The sequence below is a fragment of the Loxodonta africana genome, chromosome 8 (genome assembly GCF_030014295.1).
Source record: "Loxodonta africana isolate mLoxAfr1 chromosome 8, mLoxAfr1.hap2, whole genome shotgun sequence".
NCBI lineage: Eukaryota > Metazoa > Chordata > Mammalia > Proboscidea > Elephantidae > Loxodonta > Loxodonta africana.
Window position 1 is genome coordinate 83,662,599 of NC_087349.1, and position 18,054 is coordinate 83,680,652.

The 18,054-nt window shown below is 40.1% G+C and overlaps 1 protein-coding gene across 3 annotated transcripts in view; it reads right to left on the reverse strand.

Annotated features, from left to right (window-relative positions):
* The window catches only part of HYCC1 (hyccin PI4KA lipid kinase complex subunit 1), a 76,102-nt gene extending 58,462 nt beyond the window's left edge, over window positions 1–17,640 (reverse strand). For 2 of the 3 annotated variants that reach the window (XM_064290066.1, XM_064290068.1), the window contains exon 1: window positions 17,431–17,638. The gene's annotated coding sequence lies outside the window, so the exon portion shown is untranslated. Of the gene's footprint in view, window positions 1–17,430 lie in introns of all 3 variants that reach the window. The other variant, XM_064290067.1, reaches the window with a different exon arrangement.
* Between the last annotated feature and the right edge of the window lie 414 nt (window positions 17,641–18,054).

Below are 18,054 nucleotides of genomic sequence, written 5' to 3' on the forward strand. Positions count from 1 at the left end.
ATCAGGTCTTTCTCCAGCAACCTTTCAGTTAGCAGCTGAGCACTTAACCATTGCACCACCAAGGCTCAAGTATTAACACTCAAGAAATCAAAATACATTAGCCCTGATAACTAAGACACAACTTGTAAAGTTTATGTTGACAGATTTTAAGAGATCAGTATAAAAAGTTTCAAACTACAGAAATCACCTTAGCTGGTTTCATTGACATAATCATTGTACAATTACATGGTAAGTAGTATGCTTTTTACATATTCACTAAACCAGGACCTCATGTTGACAAATTTGTTATTTATCCCCTGTCCTGCTCATACAATTAATCCAGACTGTAGGCTAGGGTCAGGGCCAGAGTGGAAACAAAGGCAACCAGGTAAAAACAGACATAGAATGGAAGGCCAATATTTTTATATGTGCAAAAAAGGTCAACATTACTATAAATACAAACTGCAACTTCAGTAACTCAACAAGCATTTGGGTGCCTACCGAGCATAATGCAAAGGATTTCTATTACTGTGCACTATTGTCAAAAGAACAGTAAAATACAGCCTGCGTCCTTAAGGAGCCTGTAATCTAAATGGCAAGGAAAGGAGGGGGGATAAATGAGGGGAACAATGAATCAAGGCGGCACCCCACATTTTCTAGAGAAATAATTATAAGTGTTAGCTTGTTGGCAGAGCTTCTAGACTAAGAAAGACTAAGAAGAAAGGCCTGGCCATCTACTTCCAAAAATTAGACAATATAAACCTTATAGATCACAACAGAACATTGTCCTCTTACTGGCTTGCTCTGGACGCATCATCAGGAGGGATTTAATCACTAGAAGAAGACATCGTGTTTGGTAAAGGAGAAGGTCAACGAGGGCATGGGAGACCCTTGGTAAGATGGACTGACACGATAGCTCAATAATGGATTCAAACGTGCTGGTGACTGTGAGGATGATGCAGGTCCAGACAACGTTACGTTCTGTTGTACATAAGGTCTCATGAGCCAGAGTCAACTCTGCAGCAGCTAACGACAACATCCTGGCACAATGGCTTCCATCCTTAAGGTTTCTCCACAGTTTAAGGTGGCCCATTGGCCCACATTCCAGGAAGAAGGATAAGGAGAAAAAAGAACGTTTCTATGGAGCAGTTCTACTCTGTCCTACAGGGTCTCTATGAGTCGGAATTGACTCGACAGCAGTGGGTTTGGTTTTGTTTAAACATACGAGACATCAAAGCTGCAACAAACTAGGATTGCAGCGACTAAGCTGACTCTTCTTTTCTTGTACTAATAACCCAACCCATTGCCATCCAGTCAATTCTGACTCATAGTGACCCTACAGGACCAAGCAGAACTGCCCCACAGAGTTTCCAAGGAGTGCCTGGTGGATTTGAACTGCCGACCTTTAGGTTAGCAGCCATAGCACTTAACCACTACGCCACCAGGGTTTTCTTTCTTGTACTAAAAAAAAAAAAAACCAAACCCAGTGCCATAAAGTCAATTCTGACTCATAGCAACCCTTTGAGTTTCTACGCCACCAGGGTTTTCTTTCTTGTACTAAAAAAAAAAAAACAAACCCAGTGCCATAAAGTCAATTCTGACTCATAGCGACCCTTTGAGTTTCTTGTACTGGAGGTGCTTAAATATCATTCATTCATAAACAATTAAATGTTTACCATGTCCTCAACACTAGGTTTACAAAGATGAATATGACATAGTCTCTGCCTTGGGGGATTCACAGTGTATTTGGGGAGAGAGTCAAGTAAACCTAGAATACAGCTGAAGTTAGTGTCCCTTGATCCCTTTTGAAACAAATCAAGGCAAATCAAGGTATAAGCAAATAAAATGAAATAATAAAAACAAATGCCATGAGGGAAGTGTGGAGTAATGTAAAAGAAAGCCCAATGTAAACACCATCATTTTTCAATCATTTTGCTATCACCTCTTTCCTTGCTCTTTCCCTAACATAACAGCATACTAAAATACACTTTCCACAAGCACAGCTCTACGTTAATTCCTTAAAGCTTTTTTCATTCTAAGTGGCAGTTTTCCCTGTGACAATGTTGGGAACAAAGGAACAGAAACGCTAAGAGAACCAGGTTCCAATTAACTTGTAGGTGGCTGTCTTCGGGTGAATCATTGCCCTTTAGTAAATGGGAATTAAACGATTCAGCATTAACGAAAGCTGCCAACAGAGGCTCAGTTAGAAAATGGCGGGCAAAAGGAAGGGGGGATACAATGCGAAAATGCATGTCAACACAGTTAACGGCAGTAACGTGTACTAACAGGGCCATGAAAATAAGAACAACAGATCAAAGTACTACAAAATTCTACTTGACTCTTCTCAATCAGAAACTCAGTGGATGTTATTAATACAGTTGTTGTCTTGGTTTAAAAATTATAGTAGCCAATGTTGGCATTTCCCGCCTGGAGGGGAGATGAGAGGGTGGAGGGGGTTAGAAGCTGGTGAAATGGACACGAAAGCAAAGAGTGGTGGGAGAGAGCGGGCTGTCTCATTAGGGGGAGAGTAATTGGGAGTGTGTAGCAAGGTGTATATGGGTTATTGTGTGAGAGACTGACTAGATTTGTAAACTTTCACTTAAAGCACAATAAAAACTATTTAAAAAAAAAAATTATAGTAACCAAAGCAAAAATAACTAGCTCAGTATGACCACGTTGATTATAATAACCGGGGTACGAGTCAATTTGACTCAGGAAAGGCTGAATTATAAAATTATTTTTTAAATAAAGTTTTCAATAATATTGTCTCATATCATGAAGGTAGGAGGGAACAGGAAAGCTGATAATGGGGAACCCAAGGTCCAGAAGGGGAGCGTGTTGGCATGTTGTGGCACTGGCAACCAATGTCACAAAATAATACGTGTATTAATTGTTTAATGAGAAACTAGTTTCCTCTGTAAACCTTCATCTAAAGTGCAATAAAAAATTTTTTTAAATACATAAAATAAAATAATAATACTTAAAAAAAATTCTCTTATATTGGTATAACAAAATGTAACCTAGACCTTGCTCTTTAATGGAATATGAGACTAAAATTAGCACAGCAAAAATTTCTATCTTAGTTTCTCAAAGTACTTAAAAATCATTTAAGGATGATTAATCCCTAAAGTACTTTAAGCATTTCTTGTTCAATTATGCATTGTTTCTGAAGAAATAGTTTATTACAGGAAACTAAACATCTGTTTGGACCATTTGACCAATAACCAATTCCTGATTGATGGAATCCAAATTCAATAAATCACATTAGAATATACTCTTTGGAGCTTTACAGTCTGGTGAGATGAAGAGTATCTGCAATGACAACTAGTTTGTGACCAGCTCAATATGATTTCCATGAAGAGGCTGGCCTTTCTAAGGTGCTACCTAAAATTCCATGATATATTTGAAATTCTCATAGTGAAAAGAACAAGTTTTACTCTTATTTTTCTTTACATCTTCTTTCTTGGCCTTCTCTTCCTTTCCCCTGAAATTATCATTATCATAGGTAAAAAGAATATCTCACCTCTAAATAAGAGTAATTTTTTGAAAAACAGATAATTTTAAGTATGGTAGAGAAGCTTATCAAAAGGAATTCTTTAATAAAACATTTCAAATAGAAATACAGCTCAAACAAATTATAGCAAGCATGATTAATGTTTCTCTTCCATTCCTTCCCATGAGAGGGATCATATACGCTGCTCTTCAGCCCCACCCCCCAAACCCCAACACACACATACACAGTATTTAACGCAGTTTGATAAATAGAGGAAGCAACATGGTATAATGAAAAGTGTGGACTCTGGAGTCTGAATACTCGTATCAGCCACTTTTCCAGCAAATTACTTAAACTTTCTAAGTCTTAGTTTCCTCAGTCCTGAAAGGTGAGTAATAACATCTACCGTACAGAAATATTTTAGGGATTAAAAATACTACAAATAAAGCACTGGCACACAACACTCAGTAAGCATTAGCTTTAATTATCAACAAAATATCTGTTTGTGAACTGGACAAATGAGAATGCATTTCAGAATCTTAGAGCTCTTGCAAAGGGGAAGGGGGACATACGGCTTCATTAGACTCCATTTCCCTCCAGTTACTTCCAGTTACTCTTCAATCATTAACTTCCTGATTCAGTAGCCTACACCTGCCACCACCTCCAACTGCTCACCACCAATATATTCCTTAACCCCCTTTACATTAAGAATTTGGTTCTCATCATACATTCTCCTTGACCAATTTGTTATAAATGGACACATTTGTTGCCTCTTTCCCAAAGTTCATCTTTCTCTTTAACCTTGCCACAAGTGCCTTCCTTGCTCATGTAACCATCCTTCCAATTTTCTACACTTCTCTAACACTATTCAGTTTGCACATTTCTACCTTCCCCACTTTGTTGATGCTTCCCTCCCCACCAATTTCTAAAATATTTCCACCTTCCCCTCCATTCCCTTATCAGGACCCATGTTAAGGTTCATGATTCCTCATAGTAGTTCCTCTCTCTGCTAAACAACTAAAGCACTCACTGCATTAGGGTCTATGTTGTCATTCCATCCACCATAGTAGTATCTATTGATTAGCCTCAGCAGGAACCTTGAATTTTAGATCAAAAAGTGAGTGGCAAGTTTAAAGAGATCATGATGGCAACTTTTAATGTCCCCAGTGGGGAAGGTAGGGAGCACAGTATGAGTATGTTGATTAGAATCAATATCCTAACAGAATTAATAAAATGTTCATTTACATTTAAAGGGGAAAAAAGGAGTGGCTCAAAAAGATGAAAATAGAAACTCAAAATTGCTTGCCCAATTTAAGCACTTCTAAGGCTTACACCAGTCTCTTAAATTTCCAGCCTTATAAGTCACTCTATAAAAGAGTAAATGCAAATCTTCAATAGAGGAAACCTAAAATAATCTTCACAGTATAGTTTAAGAACTCATACACAATGTTTTCATTAAGTCAAGGGCAAATGACTGGATGAATCCCTATGCATTTATATGAGAAAGCAACTAATGGTTGTCAGCTAATCAAATGACTCTTTGTTAAAGAAAACACACGCCAAACAAATATCATTTAGCATTTATTACTAAAAGGCTACCCTGTTGCAAGGCTCAACAATGACAAGTATTTAAACTAGAATAGAAGAGTACCATTTCCAAAACTTTTTGATCTCTTACAGGTACCGCACCTAACATTTTTTACAAGGTACAAACAGGATTCAAGAATGCAAAGAGATCTTGAACACCCAAAAATTAAAATGTGAATTATATTGAGTATATTATATAAATATCAATTTACAATCTCCCACCTCATCATAACCTGGATCTTCTATCAAAACGATACTGGGCTGTATTTATTAAAATAACAGAAGATAGGGCATCAACATGGAACAGACCAGTAGGAATTATGACAGGGTTACCCAAAATTCAAATTAATTGTACAAAGATGGAAAACACTAAATGAGACACTCAAAATGACCAATATCCTAGCAGAATTAATAAAATGTTCATTTATCTTTAAACGGGGGGGAAGACCTCAAAAAGATAAAAATAGAAACTCATAATTCTTCAATTTAAGTGCTTCTTTTTTTAAGGCTTAAAAAAAATTTTTTTTTTTTTTAAGGCTTACATTAGTTTCTTAAATTTCCAAGCCTATAAGGCAGTCCATAAGTCTTCTCAATAATGGGGAATGAGGGAAGAATTCTGATTTAGAAAAATTTAGGGTACTGATTAAAAAACATGGGCTATCACTTTGGTGAGTGGCATCTGGGGTCTTCAGCACTAGCAAGTGGCCATCTAAGATGCATCGATTGGTCTCAGGCCAACTGAAGCAAAGGAAAATAAAGATCATCAAAGACACAAGGTAAAGATGAGCCCAAAAGACAGAAAGGGCCACATACCAGAGACTACATCAGCCTAAGACTGGAAGAACTAAATGGTTAGATGGTGCCCAGCTACCACAGATGACTGCCCTGATAGGGGAACACAACAGAGATTCCCTGATGGAGCAGGAGAATAGTGGGATGCAGGTCTCAAATTCTCATAAAAAGACCAGATTTGATGGTCTGACTGAGACTAGAGGGACCCCGGAGGTCATGGACCCAGATCCTCTGTTAGCCCAAGACTGGAACCATTCCCAAAGCCAACTCTTCAGACAGGGATTGGACTGGACTATAAGTCAGAAAATGATACTGGTGAACAGTGAGCTCTTGGCTCAAGCAGACATGTGAGACTATGTGGGCAGCTCCTGTCTGGAGGCGAGATGAGAAGGCAGAGGGGGACCAGAGCTGGTTGAATGGACAAGGGGAATACAGGGTGGTGAGGAGGAGGGTGTTGTCTCATTAGGGGGACAGCAGCTAGGAGTACATAGCAAGATGAGTGTAAGTTTTTGTGTGAGACCAACTTGATTTGTAAACCTTCACTTAAAGCACATTAAAAAAAAAAAAAAAAAAAAAAAACCATGGGCTATGGCATCAGATAGGAATTGAATGTAAACTCTCTCTACCACTAATTAGCTATTGACCTTGAAAAAGTATCTTAAAACTCTTTACGTTTCAGTTTCTTTATCTGTATAACAGGGATAGCATTACTTATCTCATAAAGTTGTGTAGGGATTAAAATAAAATTAATTATGCACAATACTTAGAAAGTAGCACATATTAAGATTTCAATACATTATATCCAATCCAAAAAGGGTTAGCCATTTTTACAGCTCAACTATTTCAAACCTTCAAGGAGCAGATTGCCAGAACACAGAAAAAGATGTAAAAGTTCTCTCTTGTTATATTTACAAAGCTAGCATATTCAGAAACCAAAGTCTGAAAAAGTTAATGCAAAAGGAACATTAGACATCAATCTCACAGAGTAAATCAAATCCAGCACTATTTTAAAGAGATATGACATTATCAAGTTGCCTTTATACCTAAGAGAGCAACTGATTTAGGAAATCTACTAGAAAGTCTAATATAATTTGCAAACCAATATGTAAAAGAAGAAAAAATATATGATCACCTCAATGTACACAAGAGGACATATGATCAAATTTAAATTTATTATCTATTTCTGATTTAATCTCAGTTAAAAAAAAAAAAAAAAGATTATTTCCTTAACATGAAGGAAAAAAAAAAGTACACAACTGTAAGACTCTAAAGTCATTCTTACTAAAATGAGAAATGAGCCAAGGATGCTCATTAGTCACACTATCATTATTCTAGAAGCCGTGGTCATTGTAACAAGAAAAAAAAAAAATGTTCACGAGAAGACAAAATTATCACTATTTACAAATGCTATACCTGCCTTGGAGCCCTGGTGGCACGGTGGTTAAGCATTTGTCTGCTAACTAAAAGGTCTGCAGTTCGAACCCACCAGCCACTCCTTGGAAACCCTATGGGGCAGTTCCACTCTGTCCTATACAGTCACTATGAGTCGGAATCGACTTGAAGGCAATGGAACAGATTTGTTAGAAAACAAGCACACAAAAATCACCAACTTTTCCATTCCAGCAGGAAGATACAAACCTCTTTAAAATATTATAAAAAAGAATTTATTCACAATAACAAAAGAAATTTTTAAATACGCCTTCTCCTCACTTATCGACTGTCTCATTACCTGACTTTTTGCATTTACAACATTAGTAAAGAATCTGCTATTCAACTATTCTGCATATTAGTGATATACATCTGGCAGTAACAAACGCTGAGCTGCAAAGTGAGAGTAACACTGGCCGTGATGGTTAAGGTTATGTGACAACTAGGCTTGGCCATGATTCTCAGTGGTTTGGCAGTTACGTCATGATGTAATTTGACAGTTATGTAATTATATACTCATCCTTCATTTTGTGATCTGTATGATCATACTCCATTTCACATAACACCAATTCTGCATAACAATCTGGCTTTTGGAACCTAACCACGCCGAGAGTGAGGAGATGGCGTGCTAAAGATTAACTTTTAAGCCCCTAAAAGAAATAAAATACCTAGGAATAAATCTAACCAGGTATGTAAAAGACCTATACAAAGAAAACTACAAAATACTACTGCAAGAAGCCAAAAGAGACCTACATAATGGGAAAACATACCATGCTCATGGATAGGTAGACTCAACATTGTGAAAATGTCAATTCTACCCAAAGCACTCTACGAATACAACACAATCCCAATCCAAATACCAACAGCATTCTTTAACAGGATGGAAAAATTAATCATTAACTTTATATGGAAAGAGAAGAGGCCCCAGATAAGTAAAGCGCTACTGAAGAAAAAGAATAAAGTAGGAGGACTTGCACTATCTGACCTCAGTACCTACTACTCAGCTACAGTAGTGAAAACAGCCTGGTAATGGTATAACAACAGGCACATTGACCGATGAAACAGAATTGAGAACCCAGATGTAAATCCAACCACCTATGGTCACCTGATCTTTCACAAAGGCCCAAACTCCATTAAATGGGGAAAAGACAGTCTTTTTAAAAAATGATGCTGGCAAAACTGATGTCCATCTGTAAGAAATTGAAACATGACCCATTGCTCACACCATATACAAAAACCAATTCAAAATGGATCAAAGACCTAAACATAAAACCAAATACTGTAAAGATCATAGAAGAAAAAACAGGGTCAACACTAGAGGCCCTAATACCATGAACAGGAAACAAACCATAACAAACAACACACAAACACCAGAAGATAAGCTGGATAACTGGGATCTCCTAAAAATTAAACATTTATGCTCATCAAAAAAACTTCTCCAAAAGAGTAAAAAGAGAATCTACAGACTGGGAAAAAAAAATTGGCTATGACAAATCCAACAAAAGTCTAATCTCTAAAATCTGTAGGAAAATCCAACACCTTTACAACAAAAAGACAAATAATTCAATTAAAAAATGGACAAAGGATATGAACAGACACTGCACCAAAGAAGACATTCAGGCAGCTAACAGACATGTGAGGAAACGCTCACGATCACTAGCCATTAGAGAAATGCAAATCAAAACTATAATGACATATCATCTTATCCCAATATTACTGGCACAAATCAAAAAAACAGAAAACAAATGTTGGAGAGGCTTCAGTGAGACTGGAACTCTTATGCACTCACTGCTAGTGGGAATGCAAAATAGTACCGCCATTTTCAAAAATGATGCAGCGCTTCCTTAATAAGCTAGAAATTGAAATACCATATGATTTAGTAATCCCACTCCTAGGAATATATCCTAGAGAAATAAGAGCTGTCACACAAGTAGACATATGCACACCCATGCTTACTGCAACATTATTCACAATAGCAAAAAGATGGAAACGACCAAAGTGCCCATCAACAGATGAGTGGATAAACAAACTATGGTACATACACAATGGAATACTATGCAACAATAAAGAACAATGATGACTCTGCAAAACATCTCACAACATGGATGAATCTGGAGGGCATTATCGTGAGTAAAATAAGTCAATCACGAAAGGAAAAATACCATATGAGACTGCCACTGTTATAAAAACTCATGAAAAGGTTTACACACAAAAAGAAACAATCTTTTATGGTTACGGGGGAAGGGAAAAACACAAAATATACAATAGACAAGTGGTAACTTTGCTGAAGGGTGAGACAGTACACAATGCTGAGGAAGCCAGCACAACTTGACCAAGGCAAGGTCATGGAAGCTTCACCAAAAAACAAATCAAACCCGTTGCCGTCGAGTCAATTCCGACGCATAGTGACCCCATAGGACAGAGTAGAACTGCCCCATAGTGCTTCAAAGGAGCGCCTGGTAGATCTGAACTGCCAACCTTTTGGTTAACAGCCAAACTCTTAACCACTAAGCCACCAGGGTTTCCGGAAGCTTCACAGACACATCCGAGCTACCTGAGAGACAAAATTACTGGGCTGAGGGCTGGGGACCATGGTCTCGGGGAACATCTAGCTCAACTGGCATAACACAGTTTATAAAGAAAATGTTCTACATTCTAACTTGGTGAGTAGCATGTGGGATCTTAAAAGCTTGTGAGCAGCCATCTAAGACACTCCACTGGTCTCACCCTATCTGAAGCAAGGAAAAATGAAGAAAACCAAAGACACAAGGGAAAGGTTAGTCCAAAGGACTAATGGACCACGACTACCATACCCTCTACCAGAATGAGTCCAGCACAACTAGATGCCACCTGGCTACGATCACCGATTGTTCTGACAGGGATCACAATAGAGGGTCCCAGACAGAACTGGAGATAAACGTAAAACAAAATACTAACTCACAAAACAAGACCAGACTTGCTGGTCTGACAGAGACTGGAGAAACCTCAAGAGAATGGCCCCCCGACATGCTTTTAACTCAGTACTGAAGTCACACCTGAGGTTCACCCTTCAGCCAAAGATTAGGCAGGCCCATGAAACAAAAGGAGACTAAATGGGCACACCAACCCAGGGGTAAGAACGAGAAGGCAGGAGGGGACAGGAAAGCTAACAATGGGGAACCCAAGGTCAAGCAGGGGAGAGCATTGACACATCGTGGGGTTGGCAATCAATGTCACAAAACAATATGCATATTAACTGTTTAATGAGAAACTAGTCTGCTCTGTAAACCTTCATCTAAAGTACGATTAAAAAAAAAAGATTAACTTTTAAAATATACAGAACCCACATCTATCAAAAAGCTCATTGCTATAGAATCCATTAAAAATTATTGTAAAGGCCTAAATTTTCAACAATTGAAGTACTGGATAGGTAAACTATGGTAAATCTATATGCCGGAATATGAGGCAGGCATTTAAAACGGCAAGCTATGTTGTGAGTAATACTTTATTGACTCAGGAAAGCATTCATAACATATTAAATGAAAAAAAGCTAGTGACTTACTCAAAAAATAGAACTACCATATGACTCAGCAATTCCATTTCTAGGTATATACCCAAAAAACTTAAAAGCAGAGACTCAAAAAGAGATTTGTACACCAGTGTTCATTGCAGTACTATTCACAATAGCCAAAAGGTAGAAACAACCTAAACGCCCATCAACAGATGAATGGGTAAACAAAACATGGTACCTATATACTTAGCCAGTAGGAGAAATGAAGAATCTTGATATATGCTACAGTATGGATGGAGCTTGAAGACATTATGCTGAGTGAAATAAGCCAATCAAAAAAGGACAAATATTGTATGACCTCACTTATATAAAAAGACAAGAAAGGTAAAAGTATAGAGACGAAAATTTATTAGTGGTTACCAGGGGCAGGAGGAAAGGAGAAAAGGGGTGTTAATGATGATAGAAAAATAGAATTGATTAAGGGTAGGGCTGCACAGCCTATTATTGTAATTGTTGTCAATAAGTTGTACCCCTGTAAAAAGTTGAATTGGCAAAAGTGTGATATTTACAACAATCACACACACACACACACACAAAGAGTAGCTGCTGAGGCTGCTGATGTATAACCAAATACCTCATAGGATTTGATTCCTTGGTTTGGAGGTTTAGGGTCATGGTTTCATGGAACACCTCAGTTAACTAGCCTAATAACATGTTTAGTGCTCCTGTTCTATCTCCTAGTTCCTTTGTGTAGTGCCTGCGGTCTTAAAAGCTTGCAAGTGGCCATCCAAGGCACAACAATTGATCTCTTTTCACCGGGGGCAACAGAAGAATAAGGAGAGTTAGGATTAGGAGGAGAATATAGAATGTGTGGCTAATTGCCTCCACGAACAACTGCTTCCTTTTCCGCAAGACCAGAAGAACTGGATGGTGTCTGGGCACCATTACTGGACATTTTTATCATAGATTCCATAGAAGAATCCTGATCAAAAGCGGAAAAATGCAGAAGAGAATTTCAAATTCTCAAGGACTCCAGACTTTGTAGAGCCATGGAGGGTAGGTGAACCCCTGAAGCTATTACCCTGAGATAATCTTTAAACCTTAAACAAAAATATCCCCTGAAGTCATCTTAAAACCAAACAATAGTTTAACTAGTAAAAAAGGTCTGCCTTGAGCATTATGCTCTCTTAAGAACTATCTATATGGGATCAAAGTGACAACAGCAACTTGAAAGATTAGATAGGAACCTTAAGAGACAATGAGTTTATGTTAATCAGTGAAGAACAACTTAGAAAAGGAGAGTAAGAAATGTTACACAACTTGAAGAATGTACTCAGTGTCACTAAATGGTACATGTAGAAACTGTTGAATTGGTATATGTTTTGCTATGTATATTCTCAGCAACAACAAAAATAAATAAAATTTAGAGAAAAAAAAGCTAGTGACAAAACAGTGAATACAATATGGTTTTCTTTTGTTTTTGTTTTTTTTAAAAAAGGACATAAATACTCATTAAAAAGGACCTATAATGATTTTTTTTATAAGGATATCTTGGAGCCCTGGTGGCACAGTGGTTAAAAGCTCAGCTGCTAACCAAAAGGTTAGCAGTTCAAATCTACCAGCCACTCCTTGGAAATTCTATGGGGTGCTATAGGGTCACTATGAGCCAGAATCGACTTGATGATACGTAACTAAGTGTGAATACTGATTGTCTCTTAGTGGAGTCATCATAAATGTTATTTGTTTTCGTTTTCCTGAATTATCCAAATTTCCTCAAATGATTATATATTACATTAGTAATTAAGAAAATACAGAATGTTAACAATAATGTCCAAAATCATTCTACATTGATATTCCTCCACTCTTTTAGGTTGTACCAAAATTAGAGATGGCTTCCTTCTCTGGGTCAAATCATACTTTAATTCTGCAGTTACAATGAAAAACATTTTCAGAACTCTAGGAGACAGTCAAACTAAACTTTCACTCTACCTTGCTTTATGATCCAGTAAAATGCAAAATAATATTCAGATACTAGCCATTCTGCTTTCAGTCCCCTGCCAGGTGAGAGTCAAGGGTGAGGAACAAGTACTAGACCTTAGAACCAATATGGCCCAGGTTTTACCTATATTCAAACCCTGAGGCAGAAACTTAAAAAAAAAGAGGGGTGGGGAGAGCAGAGTCATTACCCTTCTCGGGATAAAAAATGTGAGCCTTAGACAACTTCTAATCACAGCTCTTCCCTGCCTTATTTGGGAGCCGGAGGAATGATTTTCTGCTCCACTTTATTTATAAGGCATATATCCAAAGGGCAACCAAGCAGGATTTCTTGTGCGCAAAGATGGTCTAAACAGGAGATTTTTCAACTGTGCTCTTCATCAGTGTAGATATGCAGCCTAACTCTGAGAGGGCCAAGAAGATTCTGGCAATACTTTGCTTCAACAATAAGCAAATAGTCAAACTGTTGATTCCATCTGCTCCGCTCCAAAAATACAAAGCATTCCAAGGTGGTACAAGAGTCTCAGGCTCCTTTTATGGGGTTTCCCATTTCCAACTGAGGGGCATCCATTTTCGTCACAGAGGGGCAGTGATATTTCAGTGGTAGAATTCTCACCTTCCATGTGGGAGACCCGGGCTTGGTTCCAAGCCAATGCACCTCAAGCACAGCCACCATCCATTTGTCAGTGGAGGCTTTCATGTTACTACGATACTGAACAGGTTTCAGTGGAGCTGGCAGACTAAAGTAGACCAGGAAGAAAGGCTTGGCAAACTACTTTGGAAAAATCGCCAATGAAAACCTATAGATCACAGTGGTCTGGTCCTGTTATGCATGGGGTCGCCTTGAGTCAGGGACAACTTGATAGGAACCAACAAGAATTTTCCGTTAGAGATGTTGTTTACAAAATTGTCTTCCTTCCTTACTGGTCTAAAGCTCTGAATTCCATCCCTTTATATCTCCTCAGGGATTCAGTTCCAATAATTATCCTATCTTTCCTGAATCTCTTACCCCCTTACTTTCCTTAGGCATGTAAACAAACAAACATAACATTCCTTAAACCTATATTCCTCTGTAGTTGTTTTTAATCATGCCTGCACATTGGAATTACCTAGGGAATTTTTAAAAATACTGATGTAATTAACCTGTAGTAACAGAAAGTATACCAGTGGTTGCCTGGGGATGGAAGAGAGGGATTACCAAGGGGCACAAGGAAACTTTTGGAGTGATGGATACGTTCATCATCTTTATAGTGGTGATAGCTTTATAAATGTAAACACATGTCAAAGCATACTAAATTGTACACTTTAAATATGTATACCTTGTTACCTGCCAATTATTCTTCAATAAAGCTGTTGAAATAAATACTGATGACTGGAACCCACTTCCCAGACTGGTTGCTCCTGGGATTCAGGATTCTTAAAAGCTCTCCAGATGATTGTAAACGCGCAGTCAAGGCTGAGAACCACTGCTCTATAGCTATCGTTCTCTCCCTTCTTCTTCACCTCAGTTTTCTTGAAAAGCCTCACTCAAACATCTCTACTTAATCACTACCAGTGTTTTTTTCCAATCTTCTTAAACCTGGTTTCTGAACCACTACTCAGTAACACTGTACTTGTTAAACTCACCTATAGACTCCTGACAAATCTATTGGTCACTGAAGCCCTCCCCTTACTTGACACCTATGTTCAGCAATCAAAACTGTTAACACTTCCCCTCCATCTTCAAAGTCTCTCCACCCTTGGCACCTCTCCTGACGTTCCTCCTACCTTTCCAACTACTACTCTTCTATCTCTTTCAGACTATTCTACCTATTTCTGTTATTTCTCAGACTCAATTCTCTGGCTGTTGCTTTTATCACTCTAAAGGGTTTTCCTGAGTCGTTTCAGCAATAACCAAACCAACACAGCTGCAGTTCGACCACCAGTCTTCTCCCTAATCCTGGTTTCCTTTATAAATTCCACATCCATAGATTCAAACACTTGTCTACAGCTTCACCTGAATGTTCTACAGATTTCTTAAATGCAAAAAATCCAAAATAGAACTTGTCATCTTTCCTTTATTTATATTTTCCTCATTTCCAATCAATGGAACCAAGTCGAATTCTCAGAGTCCTGATTCCTCCTTTCTTTCCGTGAATAACCAGGACCTACTGAATTCTACCTCATTCTGCCAGAGTGAGGATACAAAATATAAATCCAGTAAATGGCTCCTCACGCATCGCCTTCAATTTCAATCCCTGGCCCTCTACCACCCTCACTCTCCTCCATCCTTATTTCCTACCATTTGCCTATCTAAAACCTGCATTCAACTCATAGTCAATGCCAGTAGCTCTCTAAACTTCCCTGGTTTCCCATGCTTCCTTGCCTTCTCATCTATTATATCCTCCTGCCGCAAAACTGTATCATCCTTCAAAATTCTGCTGTGTACTCCTGACTCCACCCACTTCTAAGCTGGTTTATCCATTGCTGTTGAGTCAATTTTGACTCATACTGACCCTACAGAACAGGGTAGAACTACCCCATAAGGTTTCTAAGGAACAGCTGGTGGATTTGAACTGCTGACCTTTTGATTAGCACCCTGAGCTCTTAACCACTGCACCACCAGGGCTCCTAGACATCTCTTAATCTGCACTCCCTTACTACACAATGTTTATCTCTCTATTCACACTTATCACACTGTACTGTAATTGTTACTTTATTTGCAGGTCTTGAATATAAAGATTTTTAAAGATTTCTTAAGATTCATTATGAAATAATTAATAGGTAACATGATCCTGCGTGAAACAGTAGGCTATAAGATACATTTAAACTCTAGTTGTCAAAACTATACTACTGTAAAAAATGCAACCAAAAGCAGATCTCAGGAAAACAGAAATACAACAAAGAAAGGAAGCACAGCAGGGATAACACATGGACCTAACCAATGCCTCATCCCGTGTCTATGTGTCTATAGCTAGGTGCTGTTAATGCTAAAACCAAGAATGTTCATAATCCAGCTATGCTAGTATTTTTAGTAAATCAAATAAGGATAAAATGAGCCAAAATCAGGATTTGTTTTTGTGATGGTTTTCTCCCTTGCCACTCTATTTAAAGGAATACTTGAATAATCGACTTTTGGAGCTATTATAGGTCAAAAAACCAAAAACCACACCCATTGCGGTTGAGTCGATTTCAACTCATAGTGACCCTAAAGGACAGAGTAGAATTTCCCTCACCGGGTTTCCAAGGAGCAGCTGGTGGATTTGAGCTGCTGACTTTTGGTTAGCAGCCAAGCTCTTACCCACTGAGCCACCGGGGTTCCAAGCAGATCTTAAAAGAGGTTTTTGTTTTTGTTTTCTTTCTTTCTTGCCTTTCCCTACACTTCAAAAACATGGTGCTTTGGACTGATGTGAATACCTTAAAATGTGTTACGTTAAAGGGAAAAAAAAATGCTTAGAAATGGAGTAAGGGTACTTGGATGTTAACGGTAGAATGTTCTTATGGAAAATAAGCCTCGCAGGACTATCACATTGACTCAAGGTTACCACCAATCCTTATGACTTTATTCAGATAAGAATTTAAAAGCTGAAAACTTTAAATTCTAAAATGTTACACGAATCAAAGAGGCGGCATACCTGCTCCAAAAGCCACTGTGCGACCCCCCCAAAAAAAAGACCCAAAGGACAAATAATTTGCAGAAGGGCAGCTTGGCCCTACTGCCTGTGTAGTCTCTGAGATAAGTAGTGGCTGTCACCGGAACAAACTCCCCCTACCTGAAGAGCGGAGCTGCTGCCAGGCGTGTGATAGTCTATTTATCAGAGAACAGATTCCGTGCAGTATGAATCCGCTAGGGCAAAATTAAAAATCATTCAGGAATGTGTCAACTCTTAGGGTACGAAGCGGACATGTGCACGCTCAAGGACTGATATCCAGTTTGGCTGAAGCGTGCTTTAAACTCTCAACTTGAGGTCTTTTAATGCAACCCTTTTCCGATAAAACCCCGACGATTCGCGAGGATGCTAGAATCAGCCCCGGGAGAGGAATAACTCAGGAAAAGAAGGTGGCAACGGGTGCAAGGGAGATCTCCAGTATAATAACCTAGGAAGGAACTGTGGCTGCTTTCTGAATCTCTCTGCCCTGCACGGGACCAACGACAGAGGCGAACGCTGCTTCCAAAAAGGAGGGGGGTCGGCAGGGACCACTTTGGCCACCAGATTGGACGGATAGCGGTAGCCTAGCTGGGAGGAGGCGGAGCATCGGCAGCGGCGAGGTGGGGGGCTCCCACACCTACACCCAACCCGCAGAGGGGCGGCCACAGAGGGGCCAAGGCAGCGGCTCCCGGGTCACGCCCGGAGGCTGGACCGCTCCTCGCTGGGAAGGAGAAAGACCCAAGTCCGCGCACCCGGGTGACAAAGCTGCCTCCGCCCAGGCGGCGGGCCGGCGGCGCCCAACTTCGGGCCGAGGAGCGCCGGCCGCAGCCCACCCGCCCACCCAGCCCGGCCGCCCCAGCGCCGCCTCGCGGCGCCTCGCGCCGGAGCCGTTACCCCCAACGAAGCCTTCGCCCCGGGGACAAAGTCCCAGTCCCCTCCCCGCCGCCGCCGCCGCCTCGCCCCAGCTCCTCCCTGACAAAAAAGTTATCGGTCGCCCCGCCCGGGCTGCCCGGCGTGGGTTGCTCAGCTGGACTCACCAGAGCGGCTCCCCAACTTCCACCTACAGAACCTCGACTTGTCCGGCTCGCAGCAACGGCGACGCTGCTGCTCTGCTTTCTCCCGAGCAGCAGCACCACCTGCCCCCCTTCCTTCTAGCAGAACGGGTCCGGGCGAGCCATCTTCCCCCTCCGCTCACTGACTGACAGCCCAGCCCCGAGCGCCGCCACTGCCGCCAGCCACTCTGACAGGCACTAGCAGGGACCCATCCCCAGGCAGCCAACCACCACCGCCCCACGACAGTTCGGCCTATCGCAGCCCGCTAGGGTGGGACCAGAGCAACTTCTCCACCAATGAGAATCTTCAGCTGCCAGAGCCGGGGCGGAGCCATGAGTGGTAGGGGGTCGATTGGGGCGTGGTCTGAGCAGTGGGTATTGTCGGGGCGCCGATGGGGAGATGATTGATTGTTGGGTTGTGGTGGCCGCTTGGCGACAGGGGTCAGTGAAGGTCTTTTAGTCTGAGCTGTTAGGGTTTGTGGCTGTCTCAGAAGTTAACAACCTTACGCAGTGATGTAAACTATAATCACAAAAGAGAAACAAATGTTTTAATTTTTTAGACCAAAAAAAAACTCCAAACCCGTTGCCATCGGGTTGATTCCGACTCAC